The 25674-nt window shown below is 38.6% G+C and overlaps 1 protein-coding gene across 3 annotated transcripts in view; it reads right to left on the bottom strand.

The window, feature by feature from the left end:
* Positions 1-22283, bottom strand: part of KLHL8 (kelch like family member 8) — a 53519-nt gene extending 31236 nt beyond the window's left edge. For 2 of the 3 annotated variants that reach the window (XM_024764193.1, XM_024764191.1), the window contains exon 1: positions 22104-22283. The gene's annotated coding sequence lies outside the window, so the exon portion shown is untranslated. Of the gene's footprint in view, positions 1-10015; positions 10119-22103 lie in introns of those variants that run through there. The other variant, XM_024764192.1, reaches the window with a different exon arrangement.
* Between the last annotated feature and the right edge of the window lie 3391 nt (positions 22284-25674).

Below are 25674 nucleotides of genomic sequence, written 5' to 3'. Positions count from 1 at the left end.
AGGTTCAATACAGCAAGAATATACAATTATAAACATTTACATATGTAATGACAAGTCATGAAAACATATGGAGCAAAAACTAAGAAAAGAAGGGAGAAACAGACAGTTCTACAATAATAGTTGGAGACTTCAATAGCCTACTCACAATAATGAACAAAACAACCAGACATAAGTATGGAAACAGAGGACTTAACACAATAAACCAACTAGATCTAACAGACATATACAGAACACTACCCAACAACAGCAGAATACACATCCTTCTCAAGTGCATGCACATGGGACGTTTTCCAGGAGAGATGACATATTAGGCCACAAATTAAGACTCAATAGATTTTAAAAGATAGATATACCAAGTATCTTCTCTAACCACAACACAATGAAGTTAGAAATCAATAACAAAAAAAAAAACCAAAAAATTTACAAAATTGTGGAAATTAACACAATTTTAGACAACTGATGGATCAAAGAAGAAATCACAGAGAAATTAGAAAATACTTAGAGACAAATGAAAACAAAAACACAACATACTAAAACATGAGATGCAGTGAAAGCTAAGCTGATTTCCCACTAAGAGGGAAATTTACAGTTTTAAACACATAAAAAAAAAAAATCAAATCAACAACCTAACTTTAAAACCTCAGGAACTAGAAAAAAGATGAATAAACTAGACCCAAACCTACCAGAAGGAAGTAAATAATAAAGGTTTGAGCAAAGAGAAATTAAACAGAGAAGAGAAAAACAACAGAGGAAAGTCAATCAAGCCAAAAGTTGGTTCTCCGAAAAGATCAATAAAATTGAAAAAACTTCAGCTAGACAGACTACGAAAAAAAAGAGAGGGACTTCCCTGGTGGTGCAGTGGCTAAGAACACACCTGCCAAAGAAGGGGACATGAGTTCAATCCCTGGTCTGGGAAGATCCCACACGCCATGGAGCAACTAAGCCCATGTGCCACAACTACTGAGCCTGCGTTCTAGAGCCCGCGGGACACAGCTCCTGAGCCCTTGTGCCGCAACTACTGAAGCCTGTGCGTCTAGAGCCCGTGCTCCGCAAAAAGAGAAGCCACCGTAATGAGAAGCCCATGCACCGCAACAAAGAGTAGCCACTGCTCGCCGCAACTAGAGAAAGCCCCACGCAGCAACGAAGACCCAACACTGCCAAAGATAAATAAAATTGAAAAAAAAAGAAGGGCTTCCCTGGTGGTCCGCAAAAAAAAAAAAAAAAAAAGAAAGAAAAAAGAGATAAGCCTCAAATCACTATATTCAGAAATGAAAATGGGGACATTACTACTGATTCTGAAGAAATAAAAAGAACTATAAGAGAAAATTATGAACTGTACATCAACAAATTGGATAACCTAGATGAAAAGGACAAGTTCCTAGAAACACAAAACCTATTAAGACTAAATCACAAAGAAACAGAAAATCTGAATAGATCTATAACTTGTAAAGAGATTGTACCAGTAATCAAAAACCTCCCAACAGTTTCGGTCAGAGTGCAGGGAGAGGACTGGGGTTGGCGGCTTGAATATAGCCTGACGGGGTTAGTGCACCACAGCTAGCCGGGAGGGAATCCGGGGAAAAGTCTGGACTGGGAGCAAGATTTATGATTTTTCCCCCTTTACCTCTTTTTTTGAGGGTGTATGTGTAGGCTTCTGTGTTAAGATTTTGTCTGTATAGTTTTGCTTCCAACATTTGTCCTAAGGTTCTATCTGTCCCTTTTTTTCTAAATAAGTATTTTTTAATTCAATAACCTTATTATACTTTATTTTATTTTACTCTATCTTCTTTCTGCCTTTTTTCCTTCTTTCCCTCCTTCCTTCCTTCCTCCCTCCATCCCTCCTTCCTTTCCTTCTTGCCTTCTTTCCTTCTTTGCTTCTTTCTTTCTTCCTTCCTTCCCTCCGTTCCTTCTTTCTTCATACTTCTACTAATTCTCTCTACTTTTTCTCCCTTTTATTCTGAGCCGTGTGGATGAAAGGCTCTTGGTGCTCCAGCCAGGAGTCAGGGCTCTGCCTCTGAGGTAGGAGAGCCAACTTCAGGACACTGGTCAACAAGAGACCTCCCAGCTCCACATAATATCAAATGGCGAAAATCTCCCAGAGACCTCCATCTTAACCCCAGCACCCAGCTTCACTCAACGACCAGCAAGCCACAGTGCTGGACAACCTATGCCATATGACTCTACTACCCAAAGCAATCTATAGATTCAATGCAATCCCTATCAAACTACCACTGGCATTTTTCACAGAACTAGAACAAAAAATTTTGCAATTTATATGGAAACACAAAGGACCCCGAATAGGCAAAGCAACCTTGAGAACGAGAAACAGAGCTGGAGGAATCAGGCTCCCTGACTTCAGACTATACTACAAAGCTACAATAATCAAGACAGTATGGTACTGGCACGAAAACAGAAAAATAGATCAATGGAACAGGATATGGCTCGGTGCTTTGTGACCGCCTGGAGGGGTGGGATAGGGAGGGTGGGAGGGAGGGAGACACAAGAGGGAAGACACATGGGAACATATGTATATGTATAACTGATTCACTTTGTTATAGAGCAGAAACTAACACACCATTGTAAAACAATTATACCCCAATAAAGATGTTAAAAAAAAAAAAATCTCCCAACAAAGAAAAGCCCTGGACCTTATGACTTCACTGGTAAATTTTACCAAACACTTAAAGAACTAATATCATTCCTTCCCAAACTTTTCCAAAAAAATTGAAGAGGAAGCAACACTTCCTCACTGATTCTATGAGGTCAGCATTATCCTGATACCAAAGCCAACAAGTGTTGGCAAGGATGGGGAGAAACTGGAACCCCTGTGTACTATTGGTGGGAATATAAAATGGTACAGCCACTGTGGAAAACAGTGTGGTAGTTCCTCAGAAAATTTAAAATAGAATTACCATATCATGTAGCAATTCCACTTCTGGATATATATCCAAAAGAACTGAAAGCAAGATCAGCAAGAAGTACAGCTGATTTACAATGTCATGTTAGTTTCAGGTGTACAGCACAGTGATTCAGTCACATATATACATATGTATATAATATATATTCTTTTTCAGATTACTTTCCCTTACAGGTTATTATAAAATACTGAATATAGTTCCCTGTGCTATACAGTAGGTCCTTGTTGGTTACCTATATGTTAATCCCAACCTCCTAATTTATCCCTCCCCCCCTCATTTCCCCTTTGGTAACCATAAGTTTGTTTTCTATGTCTGTGACTCTGAAAGCAAGGTCTTGAAGAGATATTTATACACCCATGTTCATAACAGCTCTAATCACAATAGCTAAAACGTGGAAGCAACCCAAGTGTCCATAGACAAATGGATAAGCAAAATGTGGTATATACATACAATGAAATATTATTCTGCCTTAAAAAGGAAATTCTGCAATATGCTATAATGTGGAACACCTTGAGAACATTAAAGATATTATGCTAAGTGAAATAAGCCAGTCAAAAAAAGATAAACTGTATGATTTAATATATGAGGTACAAGTAGTCAAAATCATAAAAAGTATAATGATGGTTGCCAAGGGCTGTGGGGAGAGGAGAATGGGGGGCTTGTTTAATGGGTACAGAGTTTCAGTTTTACAAGATGAAAAGAGTTATAGGAATGGATGGTGGCGATGATGGCATAACAATGTGAATGTATTTAACACCATTGAAACATGCACTTAAAAATAATTAAGATGGTTGGGCTTCTCTGGTGGCGCAGTGGTTGAGAGTCCGCCTGTCAATGCAGGGGGCATGGGTTCGTGCCCTGGTCCGGGAGGATCCCACATGCCACGAAGCGGCTAGGCCCATGAGCCATGGCCGCTGAGCCTGAGTGTCCGGATCCTGTGCTCCCCAACGGGAGAGGCCACAACAGTGAGAGGCCCGCATACCGCAAAAAAAAAAAAAAAAAATTAAGATGGTAAATTTTATGCTATGTGTATTTTATCACATTAAACAAAAATCTAATTTGAGAATAATTCAATAGCACATGACTTTCAGGATGTGGAATGCACTATCTCCAAAAAGAGAGGCTATAAGCTAAAAATTTTAAGTTTAAAGACTATCCGATGATGCAAAGCAAAAATAGAGGGTAGGGCTTCCCTGGTGGCACAGTGGTTGAGAGTCCGCCTGCCGATGCAGGGGACACGGGTTCGTGCCCCGGTCCAGGACGATCCCACATGCCGCGGAGCGGCTAGGCCCGTGAGCCACGGCTGTTGAGCCTGCGCATCCGGAGCCTGTGCTCCGCAATGGGACAGGCCACAGCAGTGAGAGGCCCGCGTACCGCAAAAAAAAAAAAAAAGAGGGTATTTTGACTGAAATAGGTTCATCCTAGATTTTGAGGTCAGATCATGGTTCCACCATTTACCAACTGAGTAACCTTGGGTAAATGACAATCTGCTTAAACTTTAGTTACCTCCTCTGTGAAACAGAGAAACCACTTACTTACCTTACAGAAATATTCTGGGGATTAGAGATACGGTGTTGCTAAACACGGACACTTCATTATAAAAATCTCATTTTATTTGCATTTTCACATCGAATTTACTAGTATTTACATAAAGTCAAACTTACTCATTATCAAAGCATATTTGATGACTATTCACACCACCAATAGTTCTGTGCTACAATCCTATTTTAGTGACAGAAACAAACAGACTTTAAGTTAAAATCCGTGATTATACCACTTACTGGCTTTTTTTGAAGTCTTTGCTAACCTCAATCTATCTGTAAATAGGTATACCTATCTACTTCATAAGACTATTCTGAGAATTATATCAAATGCAATAATGGATTTACAAGTGTTTATGAAAGTATGACCCATGTTGCAAATACTGGTATTATTAGCGTGGAAGCTTCACTTATTATGCAGTTTTTGAAAAAGATAAATACCTTAACTAGTCTTTTCCTGTATTACCTCTTTACTGTTAATTCCATCAACTATTTCCAGCTTTTGACAGGAACCAAAATGGTCAATGTAAGACTACAGATTATAGTTATTAATATACTTTTTTTTTTTTTGGCTGCGCCACACAGCATACAAGATCTTAGGTTCCCCAACCAGGGATCAAACCCATGCCCCCTGCATTAGGAGCATGAAGTCTTAACCACTGGACCTCCAGGGAAATCCCAATAGTTATTAATATCTTCTTAAAGTTACTGTGGTGGACACATGATGGTGACCCCCAATGAGTCATGCCTTCATATAATCCCCTTGAGTATGAGAAGAACCTGTGATTTGCTTCTAACCAACAGAATATGGAAAGGTGATGAACTGTCACTCTCTTGATTATGTTACATTATATAAGCTTGTGTGAGAGCCTCTCCTGCAAGCCTTGAAGCAGCTAAGTGCCATGGAGAGAGCCACGTAGCAGGAAACTATAGGCAATCCCCAGAACCTGAGGGAGGCCTCCACCTGACTGTCAGTAAAAAGTTAGGGTCCTCAGTCACACAACTGCAAAGAAATTCTCCCAACAACCTAAATGAGTTTGGAAGTAGATTTTTTCCATAGTTAAGCATCCATAGGATAACAAAGACTGGCCCACACCCTGACTGCAGCTTTTGTGAGATCCTGAGCAAAGGACCCAGATAAGCCAGACTCCTTACTCACAGAAACCGAAAGATAATAAATGTGTGTTGTTTTAAGCCACTAAGTTAATGGTAGTCTGTTAAACAGAGTAGAGAACTAATACAGACACCTTCTGTCAGGTCTAAACTTTTATCTGAGGAAAGCATGTGTAGATGTTCTAATAGGCAGCAACCACTCTAGTACCTTTTAAGCTCACATTTCTGATGCAGAATAAACAATGAACAGATGGAACAAATAGGAAACAAATACCCCAATTTGTAGTTGAAAACCTCTTCAGTAAACAGTCAGATAGTAAGCATTTCAGGCTTCGCAGATGGTAAATCTCTATCACAACTACTCAACTTTGCCAATGTAGCACAAAAGCAACCACAGACAATAGTAAGTAAATGAGCATAGATGTATTTCAGTAAAACTTAATTTATAAAAACAGTTGGTGTCATTTGGTGCTTGGGTCATAGTTTGCCAAAACCTGAGAAGGATGGCTGATTTAAACCCAACTATGTCAATAATCATGTTAAATATAAGTGGTCTAAACACCCCCAACTAAAAGACAGAGACTCAGGAATACTACTCAGCAATAAAAAAAGAATAAGCCATTGAAACATATAACATTATGCTGCATGAAAAAAAAAACAGTCTCAAAAGGTTACATACTATATGATTCCATTTACGTAACAACCTTGAAATGACAGAATTACAGCGACGGAGAGAAGATTAGTGGTTGCCAGGAGATAGGGAAAGATGAAGGAAGAGGAGTGGCTGGGGTTGTAAATGGGTACCACAAAAGATATTTGTGATAGAACTATACTATATCTTGACTGTGGTAGTGGTCACATGAATTTACACATGTGATAACATATACATTCATAAATTAGTGCATGTAAAACAGGAGAAATCTGAATAAGGTAAGCAGACTATATTAATGTCAATTCCTTGGTTATGATATTGTTCTAAAGTTATGCAAGATATTAGCATTGAGGGAAACTGGGTGAAGGATATACAAGATCTATTATTTCTTACGACTGCATGTGAATCTACAATTACCTCAAATAAAGGCTAAAAAAAAAAAAAAGACAGACTGGATAAGAAAAAGTGGGGGAAAAAAAAAGTGAGACCCAACTATAAGTTGCCTACAAGAAAAGAGCCACTTCAAGTATAAAGATACAAATAAGTTAAAAGGATAGAAACAGATATACCATGCTAATAGTAATGCTAATAGTAATAGTAAAGAAAATGGAAGTGGCTGCATTATCAAACACAAACTTCAGAGTAAAGAAAATTACTAGTGATAATAAAAAGACACTATATAAAACATGGATATCCACATGCAAAAGAATAAAGTTTGACTCTTACCTTACACCATGCACAAAAATTAACCCAAAGTATATTAAAGATCTAAATGTAAGACCTGAAACTATAAAACTCCTAGAAGAAAACATGGGGAAAACACTTTGACACTGGATTTGGCAATGATTTCTTGGATATATGACCAAAAGCACCAGCAACAAAAGAAAAAAAATAGACAAACGGGGACTATATCAAACTTTAAAACTTCTGTGCAGCAAAGGAAACAATCAACAGGGTAAGAAGGCAACCCACAGAATGGCAGAAAATATTTGCAAACCATATACCTGATGAGGGGTTAATATCCATAATAAACTCCTCTAACACACAATAAAAAACTGACAATCCAATTAAAAATGGGCAAAGAACTTGAATAAACATTTCTCCAAAGAAATACAAATGGCCAATAAACATACGAAAAGGTGCTTAATATCACTAATCATTAGGGAAATGCAAATCAAAATCACAATGAGATACCACCTCACACTTTCAAAACAAACAGAAGATAACAAATGCAGGCCAAGATGTGGAGAAACTGGAATCCTTACATACTGTTGCTGGGAATATTAATACAGTACAGATAGAACATAAACAGTATGACAGTTCCGCAAAAATCTAAAATAGAATTACCACATCATGCAGCAATCCCACTTCTGTGTATATATACAAAAGAACTGAAAACAGGACCAAGAAGGTATATTTGCGTAACCACGTTCACTGCAGCATTATTCACAATAGCCAAGAGGTAGAAGCAACCTAAATGCCCATCAATGGATGAATGGATTAAGAAAAAGTGGTATACACATAGAATGAGTATTATTCATAGAATGAGTATTATTCAGTCTTAAAAAAAAAAAAGAAGAAAATTGTTATATGCCACAACACAGATGGACCTTGAGGACATTTATGCTAAGTGAAATAAGGCCGTCACAAAAAAGACAAATACTGCATGAATCCACTTATATGAGGTATCTGAAGTAGTCATATTCTTAGAAAAAAATAAAATGGTGGTTACCAGAGGCTGAGGGGTGGGGAAAAAGAGTTGCCGTTCAATGGGTATAAGCATTTCATTTTTGCACAATGTAAACACACTTAACATTAATGTACTGTACACTTAAAAATGGTTTAGATGGGAAATTTTATGTTGTGAGTAGTTTACCTCAAAAAAAAAAAAAAGACACTACATACATAAAAGGGTCAATTCACCAAGAAGATATAATAATTTTAAGTGGTGGAGTCAGGACTCAAACCTAGACAGCAGGACTCCAAGTGTCTGTGCTATTAACCCCTGCACTACTGTTCAGAGCATACTGCAAGTGAAACAGAATTACAGAACAAAAATACATGAAAAATCAAAGTCTAATTCCCCCTTGTAAAACCAGCTATTTTTTCTAATTCCTCTGCTTTTGCAAGTGGCAACGCCATTTTTTCAGTTGCCCTAATTCAAATCCTGAGCCAATCTGACTCCTTTTTCGACTTACATAACCCATCAGTTTTAATTCCCCTGATTTCTACTTGGGAAAAATCTCTCTCCTATTCATCTCTTTCTTCCTACTCTCATTGAACTCTACTCTCTTTCACTGTACTCTAATTCATATCTTCCATTAACCAATCACCATGCTCCTTTGTCCCATCCCTAAACATCCATCAAGGGCAAGGCTGCCAGATTTATCTAGCTATAAGTGTCCCTTCCAAACTGCTTAATGTTATGTATTTCAACAACTTATCCAGACATTCAAGACTCTCCTTGCTCTGACTTCAGCCTACCTCCTAATCTTTTCCTCCATTAATTTTTGACATAAAGAAGGGAAAAGGAGGGGAAAGACTATTTACTAAACCACTGGGTGTCACATATTTTTCCAGAAATCTTACATGTACAGTCGTCCCTCAGTATCCATGAGGGATTGGTTCCAGGACCCCCCTCAAATACCAAAACCCAACGATGCTCAAGTCTCTTATACAAAATGGCATAATACAGCTGGCTCTCCCTTTCCACAGATGCAGAACGTGCAGATACAGAGGGCAGACTGTACTCTGTCATTTAAGCATCACAACTACATTATAGACAGCCTAAACATCCCTGACTTGCTGTCACACAGGTAGAAAATGGTGGAAGGGACTTCCCTGGTGGCGCAGTAGTTAAGAATCCACCTGCCAATGCAGGGAACATGAGTTTGAGCCCTGGTACAGGAAGATCCCACACGTTGCGGAGCAACTAAGCCCGTGTGCCATAATTACTGAAACCCGCATACCTAGAGCCCGTGCTCCACAACGAGAAGCCACTGCAATGAGAAGCACGCGCACCGCAACGAAGAGTGGCCCCCGCTCTCCGCAAGTAGAGAAAGCCCATGTGCAGCAACAAAACCCCAATGAAGCCAAAAATAAATAAATAAAATAAATTTATTTTTTAAAAAATGGTGGGAGTTAGGGTTTCAATTCAGTTCTGATTAAGCCCATTCTTCTTCTACTATATCACAGACTTCACTATTCAATTTTCCTCAAGTTTATGTACAAGTTCTCAAGCTGTTCCTCATGGGGTAATGATGTGAAAGCCTAGCATATTAAGTAATGCTTCTTTCATGAATCTTCTCTAATTCTTCCAATGGGATGTGATCTCCCTTCTATGAACACAAACAGTAGTTTGACTTCTCTAATTCATTTAGTTTTCTTCCCCTTGTGTTTTAGACATATCTGCTTAATACAGTGTGAACTCTTTGAAAAGATTATGTCTCAAATCTTACCTTATATCAAACTACTCTAGCTTACCTAGATATAAGCATCTTACCTCATATCAAACTACTCTAGCTTCTATCTAGTAAAAGGCTTTATTATGGTCATAAAATTATTTCCTTTGTCAGAGCACTGCTCTATAAAAAGGGCATTAACAAATATTCATTTTGATAAAATTACTTTTACATTTGACATCAGATTTGGGCAAGACACAACAGCTCAAAAACTTTCTATACTAAATTCTTTTAAAATGGTCTATTTAAAGAATGCAATGTTTTCAACTTTTTAAAAAATCTATTATATAAAGTAGAACAGGAAGACTGGAGCAGGAAAAAAGTATTTACCCTAAGACATTCACTCTATAGAACTTAGCCGAGGGACTTCCCTGGCGATCCAGTGGTTAAAACTTTGCCTTCCAATGCAGGGGGTGCAGGTTCGATCCTTGGTTGGGCAGTTAAGATCCCACATGCCTTGCGACCAAAACACCAAAACATAAAAAACAGAAGCATTACTGTAACAAATTCAATAAAGACGTTAAAAAAAAAAAGAGATAACATCCTAATAAGAACTGACTGTGAGACTTATAAAGACTGCATATTAATAATGAGTGCAAGTGTAACTCCACCTAAACTCTAACCCAGAATTTTTTTTAATGTATCTAAGATTCTGACTCCTAGGAAGAAAAAAAGATGATACTCCTCCTTCCCCCAATATATTAAAGGGATTAAAAACACCAGAAAAAAAGAGATGGTCCACGGAAGTTTGTTTCTATCATACCCTGGCACATTATGACACTGAGGCAGACAGGAAGTTAAGGCCATTTTTATTGTTCCTCTAAGAGCCAGTAAAGTCACATCAAGCAACAAAACAGGAAGTTCTGAAGAAAAAAAAAACTTCAAACAGAAGAAGATAGGTTTTACTGGTTCACTACAGGAAATACACAACAAAAAATAATGTACTTTTACACGTAAACACAACAATTCACAATCACAGAAAAGAGGCCTTACAGCAAAAGCATAAAGGTACTACTATGTTGGGGGGACCTTGAAGATGGCGGAAGAGTAAGACGCGGAGATCGCCTTCCTCCCCACGGATACACCAGAAATACATCTACACGTGGAACAACTCCTACAGAACACCTACTGAAGGCTGGCAGAAGACCTCAGACCTACCAAAGGGCAAGAAACTCCCCACGTAACTGGGTAGGGCAAAAGAAAAAACAGAGACAAAAGAATAAGGACGGCACCTGCACCAGTGGGAGGGAGCTGTGAAGGAGGAAAAGTTTCCACACACTAGGAAGCCCCTCCGCGGGCAGAGACTGCGGGAGGCAGAGGGGGGGAGCTTCGGAACCGCGGAGTAGTGCACACTGGATAGGGAGAGTGGGAGGGAGGGAGACAGACGCAAGAGGGAAGACACATGGGAACATATGTATATGTATAACTGATTCACTTTGTTATAAAGCAGAAACTAACACACCATTGTAAAGCAATTATACCCCAATAAAGATGTTTAAAAAAAAAAAAGGTACTACTATGTGAAGTCAGCCCACTTTATTTTCTTTTTTCAAACTTCTTTGCATTTATAATCTGACATTTTAGCATGTACTATCAAGATGAAATACTATTATGCAGAATACTGTATTAACTCATACTGCATTATCCTCAGAAAGGTCTTTACAGGCAAAGAGTGACTTTTATACTAAATATTATTCAGAAGAGTACTAAGTAGAAAGAATTCCAAATGGCACTTTGATTGAAAGCACCTCTAAAGTAAACTCAATGCTATATAGTTACTGATGCAGTACTTACTACAGGCAGCAATAGTGCTATTAGACTCATTCTTCTTTAAAATAACCTTAGTTTGTACTCTTTACAATTCAGTTAGAAGATTTTAAATGATACAAAATATATTTTTTAGCAGTTTCTGATTAATTTTAGAGCTATATCTGAAAGTTGACAGAGAACGTGTGTGTATTTACCAAACTTAACTCGTGTGGATTTGTGAAATAAGATGGTAAACCCCACCTTATGTTGTATAGAGGAAAACATGACCGCACGTAATTCTCCACACACTTCATGCTATTTCATACCTCTCTGCCTCTGTTCAGGCTATCTTCTCATTTTGAAATGCCCTTTACCAACTCCCAGTCTTATCAACTGACTCTTACTCATTTGTTAAGACTCAGCTGAGGTTCATTTGCTCAAAAAGGCCAGCCCTGAAAATCTCCCTTATTCCTAGCCTGGATTGGGTGTACTTCCTCTGTGCTCCTATAACAATTTAATCACATCTTTTTCATTGTACTTATATAGTGGATTATACCATACTCAACTTTTTAGTCAAATTTATAATACTCGTAATAATTGCCTGTTCCCTATTAGTCTTTACCGTAGCACTATGTAAGTCCCCAAAATATAGGCACTTTCTACGCACTCCTACTGCTCCCATGTTGAGCACAACACATGGTAAACAGAGGTACTAAAAATACTTTTGGAATGAACAGATTAATTATGAACCCTGGAGACTATTTTTCTATTATGCAAATCAACATATAAATTATCTTAACTAAAATAACACTGCATTCTGCATATATTATTTTAATCACAATCATAAAGGATGTCACTTAGCAGACATTTTTGAATTACTTCATTTCACAGGTAAATGTTTCTTAAAATTTATTTTTTTACTTTTAAGTCAGAAAAAAATTAAGCTATACTCATTATTTCCTTTTTATTTACAAAAGCAAAGAGTATAGAGATTTTAGATTTTGAATCAAATGGTCCAGAAAAAAATATATTATGCCAATAATTAAAGGAAAATTTGCTGCTTTGACAAACTGAATTACAGCTTCAGTAGTTCCTACTTAGTAAAGGTACACGCAACTTCCAAGAATTTACTACTGTGACTTACAAAAAAATGTGTTTCTTAGCATTAGCATGTTTAGATACAATTGTTATTTGTTATCAGAATCTGCTTGTTAAATACTACTGTCATTTCCCTGGTCTAAAAACAACATTTTCACTGCACTGTATATTTTGAAAGATGTTTCTATTTTAGAGTCTGTTTTATTGAGAAGGCATTCTACTGAGGCTTCACTACCAATAATCATTTCCTTGCTTGAACTGGACCACTTAATTTATTACAGTCACAATAGTTTAAAGGTCTAGTATAAACAGTTTAAAAAAAAAAAAAAGGACTTGAAGTTTACCTAAATATGTGAATTGCATTTGCAAACTCTTAAGAGGAGCCCCTATTATTATTTTTACTTGAGAATGTCATAGAAGTCACAGGGTTGTACTCAGATAACAGATGATAATTAGTTGAATAAAAACATGAAGCCTACTAAAAATTTAATTTATAATTTGTTTCCAAGTGTCAAAAGATGAGATATTTCCCACTCAATATATGAAATAAAGCAAAAAACACAAAGCTAAATAATAATTCTTACTTCAGGGAGAGCCGTGCTGGTCAGGCATAGTCCCTCTGAGTAGAGCACATTTCTAATCTTACAGAGCTTGAGAGGAAGTGTGGCATTCAGTGGCTGGTGGACTTGCAGAGGCTTGCAAAATCTTATTCACTAAGGGGAGTTGTTGTTGATTTATTACACTGACTTAAAATGAATGCTAAAGAACTGTCATTTATTGAGTAAGCAGATTTGAAATTGGTTCCGATGACTAACTGTTACCATGGCTATACAAGAATCAGTCTTCTCTTTGGAGTTTGGGAACTTCCTTTTATTTTTACAAAATAAGCACATAAACCAACATATGCATATATATACTAAGGATATATACTACTCATGTGGTTTTATAACATTTCAAGAAATTTCAATTAAAAAACAAACACTGTCAGTGTTAAGGATAAACACCATCTGTCTTATATTAATCATTCAATCAGTCATCACATGTTATATTGCAGGTTCTGGAAATTCAAAGATGAATATGAAAAGCAACAACAAAGTGCTTTACAGCAGTACTAGCAGTACTATTCAAAATGGATCTGGTCCACAAACTTTTTTTTTTTAAACAGGTCTGCAGTGAGGCAGTACACAAATGGAGTGTCTAGAAACTCTGATAGCAAAGCTATATTTGAAAGTAATTTTATGTCTGTTGAATTTCATAAAAAATTGAAGTTTGAATTTTGTGTGTCCTTTATTTCATTTTTCCAGTAATTTATTTTTGTTGTCTTTACCAAAGTATTAGTTCACAAACTAGTTTTTCACTACAGAGTCTGAAAAGCACTACTTTATGGGACTCAAGAAAGGCAGGTAGCCACAATAGGTGAGGCTGTATTATGTTTTGCTACTAAGATACATGCAAAAATAACATGTATTACACACCAAGAAAGTACCCACATTAAAATTTGAAGAAGGGTGTTGTCAGTGGCCTAGATGAAAATCCCTCAGAAGATGATACAGCACACTTAAGAAAGGCTGCATCATCAATCCTCTAGATGGATGAGATTATAATGAATGGAAAAACAAGGAACTCATTAAAATGCTTCAAGAGTCAGATCCTAAATGTGAAGAAATTTAGGAATACCTTAACCAATCTACCTCTTGTATTTTTCTTTTTTTAAAAAAAAATGTATGCAGAAGCATAATCTAATTTTTTAAAGTAATCTGTCCCCCCAAAAGATGAATAAGACATCACATAATTCCCAACATTAAGGAGCTTGAATCATCTAGACGGGACACAAACAGGTGATAATAATAATGTGGTAAAGGCAATAGTAGAGATATATGCCAGATAATATGGGAGAGCCTAAACTAGCCTTGGTGATCAAGAGGGCTCCCCATTGAATGCAATAGCTCACACGTACTCAAAGTTCCCATTCCACTTTATCCAACTATAACCAAGTTTCATATACTCTGCTCCCTAAACTTTTCTCATACTGTTGGCCTTGCTTCTCCAGCCACACCACTTTAGTCACAGGCCCCATCATCTCACAGTTATTATTATAGCCTCCCCACAGCCTCTTCTCTCCCCAATACATCCTTCTTACTGCTGCCAGTTATCATTCCCAAATTCAAATCTCATCACATCACCTCAATGCTTAAAAACTTCCATGGATAATGTAACAGTAAGTAGAAGAAACTAGGTACAAACTGTATGATCTGTATTTTATAGATGTATATGTGATAGGTTTCTAACTTGAACTGCTGTTTACAATCAACTAATGAAACAATTCCAAAGCCTCTATTTTTTACAGAGAAATTTGTGAAGGAAAATAAGGAAATATAAGTTTAAAGCTGGCTGCAGAACTTTAAGGCATGGGCTATACAAAGTATAATCCCAAAGCTCTTCAAATTCTAAGAAAGAGAGAGAAATGACTAAATGTTTACTCTTATTATAGCTAGCATTCTGTTTTAACTAGGTTAAATATTCCTATATATTATAAACATTTTATAATACTTTAAAGTCCCTTATATAATGATTATATGGTACACTTGTTGATTTTATAGGACTTAAGAAGTAGCACAGTATAGGAGAAAAAACAGTGAGTTAGGTATCAGGAGAATTGGATTTTAACTACTGCATTATTGGGAAGTTACCTAATCTCTCATGTCTCAGTTTCTTCATTTATAAAAGAACAGCATTGGTCTAGGTCAGGGACCAACAATCTTTTTCTGTAAAGGGCCAGACAGTAAATATTTCAGGCTTTATGTGTCATTGAGACTGTCACAACTACTCAACTATGCCATTGTGGTAGGAAAGCACCCATAGATAATAAAGTAATGAGTGTGGTTGTGTTCCAATAAAACTTTACAAAACCAGAAGCAAGCTGGGTTTGGCCTACAAGACCATAGAACTGGGAAACTGCTGTTTACAGTCTTCCTTGACATCCTGGGGGATTAGTTCCAGGACACGGCACTTCGTACCAAAATGCAATGATGCTCAAGTCCCTTATATAAAATGGCATGGTATTTGCATATAACCTATGTACATCCTCCTCTCATATACTTTAAATCCTCTCTGGATTAATTATAATACCTAATACAATGTAAATGCTATGTAAATAGTTGCCAGTGCACAGCTACTTCAGGTTTTGCTTTTTGGAACTTTCTGGAATTTTTTTTCTTGAATATTTTCTATCTGAGTTTCCTTGAATCTGCATATATGGAATCTGCAGATACAGAGGGCCTATTGTACTTCTAGTTCTAAACTATGAGAGTACTTTTTTCCTATTTAAAATTATTTAAGCTGTTGCCTTTCTTTTCAGAGAAATCTATAGTCATATTTAACACAAGGCACATAAACTAGTGGTTAACAGCCGACTTTAGAGCCAGTTTTGAGATTCCCTACTAGTTGTGTAACCTTGGGCAAGTCACTTAAAATCACTCTGAGCCTCAGCTTTCTGTAAGATTGTTGGGAAGGATAAATGAAGTAGTATAAGTAAAGTACTTAGCCCTGTGTCTAGTTCACAGCAAGCATTCAATAAATGGACATTATTACTTTTACAAATTATGTGATCCTCAGCCCTTGGTGAGGAACACAATCCTCCAACCAACATTTTTTCCAGCAAAGAAACAAAATATGCTATGTAGTGATCTACATTCAGATTCATTTTTCACTATAGCAAAAGATGAGAACTGGCTATATTACTCTAAGTCTTTCTTTTAAAAAAAAAAAAACAGTCAGCATTAGTTGAGTGCTTACTATCTACTTTTTATGTATGACTGTATGACTTTGGTTAAGTTATATAACCTTTTATCAGCCTCAGTTTCTTTACCTGTAAAAATGAGGAAAGTTACAGTACAAACTTCATAATTCATAAAACTGTTATAAGGACTGAGTTAATAAATTGGCACAGAAGTTATACAAGTATCTGCTATTATTTGAGTTAGATATTTCACATTTATTCATTCCACTCCTCAGGACAACTCAAAAAGGTATTATTCCTATATTTACAGTTGTAGACAATAAGGCTCACAGAAGTTAAGAAACCTACCCAAGGTCACACAGCTATAAGTGGCAATGCCCAAGACTCAACACAGGCTTGCATGACTATACAGCCAAAACTCTTAACACTAGGCCAAAGATGGCATTAACTGTCTTTGTACAGGGAGTGTAACTACATCTTTGTATGGTATGCATAGATTTTAAGAATTAAATATGGATGTTAATAATATTCTCCCCATACAGAAAATGTTTTTGAATTTTTTTAAAAGTTCAAGAGTAAGAGAACACACATAAAATCACAGATTTTTTAAAAATTGAAGTATAGTTGATTTACAATGTTGTGTGTTTCAGGTGAACAGCAAAGTGACTCACTTATACGTATTTTTTTCTTTTTTCAGATTCTTTTCCCTTATAAAATCACTGATCTTCTCAACATGACAGTATTTCCATAGATAAAATTTTTGCTAAAATGATTCCTGTTTTCTGTATCCAATTAATTTAACTCAAACTTTCATTATTGAAGAAATACGCAATCCTCTGCATTAAAATAACTAAAGATGCAACACAGTGACTTTTATATATATGTGTGTGTGTATACAGATATACACACACTATGCAAATGCTGTCATTCATCTCTAACTGATCTTCAAGATCCATATAGACCTCTCAGACTACTTTTATAAAGTGCAAATCTAGAGAGCTGAACATAGTTCTGCTACTTTATAAATCCTCAAGTATTTATTTAGAACCTTGAACTTTGAAAAGCATTCAGCTATCAAATGAGAATACCAATATCAAAGGGGAAAAGAGGGGCTTCCCTGGTGGCGCAGTGGTTGAGAGTTCGCCTGCCGATGCAGGGGACATGGGTTCGTGCCCCAGTCCGGGAAGATCCCACGTGCCGCGGAGCGGCTAGGCCCGTGAGCCAGGGCCGCTGAGCCTGCGGTCCGGAGCCTGGGCTCTGCAACGGGAGAGGCCACAGCAGTGAAACGCCCATGTACCGCAAAAAAAAAAAAAAAAAAAGGGGGGGGGAGAAAAAAACTCAAAAAAGAGGGGGACTTCCCTGGTGGTCCAGTGGTAAAGAATCTGCCTTCCAATGCAAGGGACGCGGGTTCGATCCCTGGTCAGGGACCTAAGATCCCACATGCCACGGGGCAACTAAGCCTGCAGGCCACAACTGCTGAGTTCATGCACCTCAATGAGAGAGCCCACCTGCCGCAAACTACAGAGCCCACGCGCCCTGGAGCCTGCACACCACAACTACAGAAGAGAAAACCCGCACGCCTCAACGAACATCCTGCATGCCTCAACTAAGACCCAACGCAGCCAAATAAACAAATTAATTAATTAATAACTTTTAAAAAAGACATTACTCCACTGGATACACTCATTCATAAGTTTGTATACCATCACTTCATCCACCTCATACTCTTCAGACCTTGTGACTGCTACTGGTAACTGACCCAGAAACAAAAGTTGGCTTCACACTGTAAAGCCTTATAGCCCAGCAATCTATCACTAACAAAGAAAATAGGGCAGTTTGATATAGCTTACTTCCAAACTCTATTACAGGAATGAACTCAAACTTAGAACACTAACCTACTTCTGAAATTCCCAAAATGCAAATAAGATTAATTTTAAATGTCATAATTAAAATCACAAATTAAAATTTAATCTACATAAGCTGACTGTAAATTTCACATTCTTTCCAAACTAGCAATGCTGAATGTTAAAATGATCATCAATTAGAATTCAATATAACTTCACATTCCATGTTATATAAAAAGAAATATTACAACATAAATATACTATGTAAGTATCATCATCTAGTTTGGAAGAGAAAATACTTAGTTTTCTTTAGCATCTGGTGTTTTGTTGAGAAAAGAAAAAAAGTCCAAATTTTAGAATAAACAAACCAAATTATCTTTTAGCATTTCAAAATCATATTCTAACATGCTGGATTGTATCAGGGTGACATTCTTTGCCATGCATTTTAATGCCCATCAAGCCTGGAGGGGTAGGAGGAGGAGTGGACATTATCTGCCTAACAATAATGGATCAATCAGTGGTGTGCGCTCCAGGTATAAGCAGCAGCACTCTTATTGGTATGAACATAATATATCAAAAATATCAACCTCTATTTCTAGAAGAAAAACAGGCACTCACGGTGCTTCAAAAATTATCTGTATACACATACACAAACACACAAAATTCTGTTCGCTTTATCAAAAACATAATTTTAAAAATAATCTGCAAAATAGTAAAGAAACCTCCTTAGATAACTGAAGCTAATGCTTCAGTTCAGTTAAAAAGGGCCGTGAACTCCTTTTAAACATACATTGAAAGCTGTGGGTCTTCTCCCCAGAAAAACACAAATTTACACAGAATTCAGACTCTTGGAAGACCATTTATGGACACATCCACAGATCCAGGTTAAGAACCACAGACAAAGTAGAAATTTTCTCAAGGTCCCTTTGACCCTCTTCCATAATTTTACCTCTGACTCACAAGAACTAAATTATTCATAACCAGACAATGAACTCTCTGTACAGCCAACCCTTAAAAAAAGAAGTTTGACAGTACTTACATAAGCAGTATTCAACAGAAAATAAACTACACTGGCAACATTTTGAAATATAGCATGTGACTAATGATACCGATAAATATGATAGTGCATTACAGTTTATAAAATTACTTCACATTATAAAAATGAATATTTTTACCCCCTTTTACAGCTAAGGAAATAGAGGTTCAGAAAATAACTTGACAGAGTCACAGAGCCAACAACTGAAGAGCTGGTATTGTAATCCAGAGTTGCCTAGTTCCAGAACTGAGCTCAATATGTTATTATATCCTGATGCTTCCACAAGAGCCCCTCACACAAAGAAAATAGATTTTTTTTAAAAAGGCCTAATGGGTCACATTTTAGTGTAGTTGTATCTTGAATACTGACATCAATTTTTTAAAAAAAGTATATTTCAAATGTTCCATTTCCTCTTGCTTCATTGGTTTACATAAAACATGTTTTTCAGAAAAGTGAAGAAACTCTCAAGCTAATGAGTTTCAGGACTGAAAAATATGACATTTTCTTATTCTACGAAGCATTTCTTCTCCCTCAACTCTTTAGTTCTTAATACACAAAAATAAATGACTCTTTGTTGAAAATTCAAATATAAGAAACCAGTTTAAATATCCAATGTTTTAAAACACAAAAGCTATTGAAAATTCAAATATAAGAAACCAGTTTAAATATCCAATGTTTTAAAACACAAAAGCTATTTGAAATTAATTTTTAGGACTTTCAAAATAGCCCCTTTAATCTTTTCAAAATGACAAACCCATTTTCAGTTCTCTACAACTCTTAAGAGTTCTTGATTTTTTGAAAAAGGGTCATTTGTCTAATCCCACAGAATGTACAACACCAAGAGTGAACCTTCATGTAAACTCTGGACTTTGTGTGATGATGTATCAATGCAGGTTCATCGAGTGTAACAAATGTACCATTCTGGTGTGGGGATTTTGTTAGGGGAGACTGTGCATACATGGGGCAAGGCAGGGGGCATATGAAATCTGCACCTCCCACTTAAATTTGCTACGGGGCTTCCCTGGTAGCGCAGTGGTTGAGAGTCCACTTGCCGATGCAGGGGACACGGGTTCGTGCCCCGGTCCGGGAAGATCCCACATGCCATGGAGCGGCTAGGCCCATGAGCCATGCCCGGTGAGCCTGCATGTCCGGAGCCTGTGCTCCACAACGGGAGAGGCCACAACAGTGAGAGGCCCGCGTACCGCAAAAAAAAAAAAAAAAAAAAAAAATTTGCTATGAACCTAAAACTGCTCTAAATATAAACTATTTTGATAAATGGTGGGGGGGTCTAATTTATCTACTTCACTTTCTTCTTAACAAATGAGGAAATAGTATTTTTTAAAATTGCCCTCACTGGCTGTGAATTAAATTTCCTGCCAGGATACAGAATGTGCAATTATTACAGAATATATTACCATCTTAGAAAATAATAGTAATCTTATCAAATGCTGAAAGAATTAACAGCTTTAACTGTTAACATGATGAAGCTAAATGCAATAGAGTATGGTATCCTAAGATTTCTTTTGATATTTATACTCTTCGTATCTTAAGGGCGATATACAAAGTGACTGAAAGTTTGAAGTAGGTCATGGGTTGACTGACAAACTAAAGTGGGTGCCCCTAGGAAGGAGGAGGAAAAGCAGCAGCCAATGAAAAAAGCCACCGCCAAGTAGAGAGATCCTCTGCTTACCCAAGTCTAACCCTCTGGCAGGATTCAAGACTCGAGGGAGGTGGAGGAAAAGGATTTCCTCATAGAACGAAAATGAGGAACACCAAGGGTCAGCAAGTATCAACCTACACAGGAAAAAAAACAATGCAAAGAAAACAAAGAAAAAAAACGTGCAACGAGCAGATAAAATACCTGTGTCGAACCAGTTTCTTTCAAGAACTTTCTCCCAAAGTGGTAACATTAGCATAAGGTAAAGGGCCAAACGTAGTTATGCTATTAATGCAGATTAGAAGGAATACTGAGAAAAGTTCAATTTTCTACAAAAAGTCATCCGATCCAACACTGCCAAGTGCGAACACATATAAAAAGCTTTTCAAACTCAGGCACCCAAACGCTAGGACAGTGCGAATCCAGTAAAGGACCAGCCCCGGGCTAGAAAACTCGAGCGAAGTAGATAAATCGCCTCCCGCAGGAAACCAGCAATAAGCCCAGAACTGAGAGAAAGGAGGAGAGAGCAGGCATCCGCGACTGTAAAACAACTCCATTGAGCAGCTGCGTGTTTTGAAAGAGGCTGCAGTTTCTGGTGTCTCACCGGGAGGCACTCTTCGATCCGGTCTCCACCCCCGCGGATGGTCCACCGGGCGCGGGCTGCAAGCCCCCAGCACCAGGCAGTCCGGTCCTCAGCGAGCCCCGCGGACCGGCCAGTCCCGACGGGCCACGAACCCCTCAGGCGGGCCAGTCCCAGAGGAGCGGCTAACCCTCCGGGAGGGCAGCAAGCCCCCGGAGCGAGCATCCCGGACAGCGGTTAACCCCCGGCGGGCTGCGCGTCCGGCGCCGCAGGGCCCGGAGTCAGCCTGCCTGCCCCACCCCCACAGGCCGCGGGTCCCAGGGGTGTAGGGCCGCCCTCCCCGGACCCCGAACCCGTGCCCGCCGCACCGCACTGCTCATGCCCGGGACCCCCGAGAACCACCTGCTTGCCCCTCTCTTCTTCGAAAGACCCAGAGGAGCGAGCCAGGGGGCCGCTGGCTAGGCTGACAGAGCCAGAGACTGGGGTTTCCCTCGGGGAACGCGACCCCGTGGGAGCCACAGAAACCGTGCAGCGGTTTAATGGGCCCAAACCCTATCAGCTGTGGAGTTTGGGTTACTGCGCGCAGGGTTGGAGTTTCCCCGCGCCGCAGGCACAAGCCCGGGCGGCGCTACGATTTGGGGTAGGAAGGACTTGGCAGGAGGGGCAGCACCGCACAAAGGAAGAGGGGAGTGAGGCGGAACGAGCGTCCGGTTACCTCAGTCCTCTGCTCGTCCCTCCGCTTGGTTCCTCCCGGCCTCGCCAAGGATGCAGGCGCGCTATCAGGTTCCCGCAGCCCCGAGCGGCGCCTTACCAGCCCCAAGCGAGAACCCGACAGACGCGCGCTCTGTTGCGCGGCCTCGCCGAGCCCAGCCGGTGCCTGGCGTCCTCTCGCCCGCGTCTGCGCACAGCACTCTGGGAAGTGTGGTTTCCAATTACCTCCTCTGGTGGTCCGCCCCCGCCCCACGTGCTCTCCGAGCCCAGCTCCGCTTGGGTAGCTGGAGTTTTCACCCGACTGGGAGCGTTATCCTGCCGGATGCTGACGGGCCAGGGCCTAGCGGACGTCCCCAAAACACATTTTTAGATAGGCCATGGCATAAATACCTGTGGAGTTACCCGTTTCTTCACTTCTGTGGCAGTACTGTAAGTCCCTTCCTGATCATGGTGAGGGTTCTTAGGGTTTGTGTCTCTAAAAAAAAAAAAAAAAGGGAAAAAATGGCTTCTATATTACTGTCAGTTTCTCCACAGGCTCTACAAAGGATACATAAAACAGCTGGTGTTTATAAGCACATAACCACAGTTTATAAGCCCACGGAAGCCGTTGATTGACCTAAGCACTCGCTGCTAACAACCATTGCAAGTAAAAATGATGTTGAAATAAACTGATTTTTCGATAAAGTCAATGAAATGTAGGAGTAGGGGGATAATGAGAGAGCAAAGAAAAAACTTTGAAGAAGGATATTCCCCGAAATGTGTCTTTTGTTAGAGCAACCTCTAGCTTTCACAACCCTAGGAATCTGTTTCAGAATAAATTCAATCCTAGGTACATTTATAAATATTAACACATAGGTTTGGATTGATTTTGCTAGAAAAGAGTTTTTTTTTAACATTAGCATCTTATGTAAAAACCCCAAAATGACTTTGAATTTGAAATTTCGTTTCTAGGGGAAAAAAATCACTTTTATTTTTTTAAATAGCAGAAATAGAAATAAATCTTAATACTTCAGAATATTTCTCTTCAGAACATTATATTTTTCAAATTTAATGTAAATACATTTTGAAAAATAGAGCAAGGCCAGTTTTAGTGTACACACACACACACACACAAATTGTAAAATTTGTCTGGAAGCATGATGTAATACTATACATTTAATAAGACCATGTTCTAATAGAATTTTTTTATAATCTGAACTTCTTTTTAATTGCATGTGCAGTATCTTCTAAAAAATGCTTATAGAGCAGAACTGCTCTTTTTCCTCTGCTAATTGACAAATACCAAACTACTTGTAGTTACAACATCAAAGAAATATACACAATATTTCAATATTGTTACCATTTATTTTTTCAAAAATATTTAGTGAGCACCTACTATATGCCAGACACTGAGTTAGGAACTGGGAGATACACAGTGAACAAAACCAAATAGTCCCTGCCCTTGTGGAGACTTAAGATCTAGTGGAGGAGATGGACTAAACAGATAATGAGAAATAAAAAGGTATGCAGAGGGTGGCAAGGGGAGTGGGGAACATATAAGGTATACCAATATAGAGCTTTTTTTTTTTTTTTTTTCGGTACGCGGGCCTCTCACTGTTGTGGCCTCTCCCGTTGCGGAGTACAGGCTCCGGACGCGCAGGCTCAGCAGCCATGGCTCACGGGCCTAGCCGCTCCGCGGCATGTGGGATCTTCCCAGACCGGGGCACGAACCCGCGTCCCCTGCATCGGCAGGCGGACTCTCAACCACTGCGCCACCAGGGAAGCCCAATATAGAGCTTTTTGTTGGGAGAGGGGAGTCAGGCAAAAATTCTGAAAGTTAAATGAAATTCTCAAACCAAATAACAATAAACTGGGGGGGGGGAATCCTTCCCTAAAATGTGATATATCCACAACAATGCTCTCAAATAAAATAAAATCTTACAAAATAAATAAAAATAAAATCTTACAAAACAAGATACATCTTGATAGGATTCAGAACATGCTACCCCAAAATATGGCACCTTGTAATACTGAATATCTTAAACTGAAAGAATTTGAGAAAACAGAAGCAGGAAGGTCACTCTTCATTCCCGCCTCACTCTTCTTCCCCAAAACAGGTCATCAAACTCCCATATAAAAAGTATCCTCCCTATACCAGGAGTAAAGAAGACATTTATACTGCCAGAGATGGAATTTAGGGCCGAGAAGTCTGTATAAACATACATAAGATAAACTAACCCTTATCTTCCTAGTTACTTCTTCACCACTTACTAACCCTAGCCCAAACACCACTGTCTTGTCAATTCTTCACACACTTATTGTTTGTCTAAAAGGTATAAAAGCTTCTTGCTCAGGTCACTTCTTTGCGTCTTCATTCTCTTGAATGTACATGAAGTCTCCCACATACCCGTAAAAATTCAGTAAAATGTGTATGCTTTTATCCTGTTCATCTGTCTTTGTCCGTTTAGTTTTCAGAGGTAGACAGAGACCCTAGGAGAGTCAAGGATAACTTCTTCCTCTGCCACAACCTCAGTGAAAGAAAAGAACACACATTTCCTAAATATGACAAAGATATCTTCTTAGCTTTTATTCATTCTTCCCTAGCTCCATTTGAGAATAAACAGGACTAGCCTTAATAAGTAAGGACCTTTCATTAGAGACCCCTTACCTTCCCTAAAGTTCCATAAATTAAAATTGGTAAAGATCTGATATCTGTTGGCTCACTGTCTGTTGTACTTTGGTCCAAATAAATTGCAATGTTTTAACCTCAATTGACATTTGCATTTTAAGTCTTTATCTCTAATCCTGGAATAAAAGGCTTTATACAATCTCCAAAAGAATTTCAAATGGGGCCTGCCAAGGGATTTGGAAAGACTAATGAAGGGGACCATTTTATTTTCATTTGCAGTGGAGGCAAAGCTTTCAGTCAGTGGGCAGTCCCTTGGACAGCTGCCTGCCTATGAAAATTTCCTTAAAGAGTCTGAACAAGAAAGACCACCCCTCCTGTCCAGGTCAGAGTCACTGGTTTGCAATTACCTTTCTTCCCACTCCTCAACTCCCATTTTATCACCCTCCTCCTCAGCCAACTGCCAGCTTCATCTTCCCTTAACAATCACTTCCTGCCTTCTGCCCCATGATATACTGGATGGCTGCATTTTCTGGCCTCACCCTAGTGGCCTGACTTAACCTATTTTAGTTACTTTATGATAGTTCTTCCATCCATTACCCTTGCCATTAATCTGACACAGGTATCTCTAAGCCTTTGTTGACCATTTTTCACTCTCATCTCTGAAATACTTAAATTTCCCTAATTTCTCTCTGGGCCTTTGTAATTGCTATGCCTTCTCCCTCTTTGCCTGGTTAACATCTACTCGCCAACCAACATCAACCTAGTTACTGTTTTCATCAGGAAGTCTATCCCGGTTACAGTTTCCCTCCTCCACATTAATGCTTCCTGTACATGCTCACATTACAACCTATTTTTGCCCCTCAGGTAGCACATGTCAGTGAGCATTTTAGTTAGATATCTATTCTTTCATTTGTCTGAAAACTTCTTAAATAGAAAGTAGGAGCACAGTACTTGATATGAGGTGGCT

Source organism: Neophocaena asiaeorientalis, unplaced genomic scaffold (assembly GCF_003031525.2).
Source record: "Neophocaena asiaeorientalis asiaeorientalis breed wild unplaced genomic scaffold, Neophocaena_asiaeorientalis_V1.1 scaffold296, whole genome shotgun sequence".
Classification (NCBI taxonomy): domain Eukaryota; kingdom Metazoa; phylum Chordata; class Mammalia; order Artiodactyla; family Phocoenidae; genus Neophocaena; species Neophocaena asiaeorientalis.
This window is presented reverse-complemented; position numbering and strand designations above follow the sequence as displayed.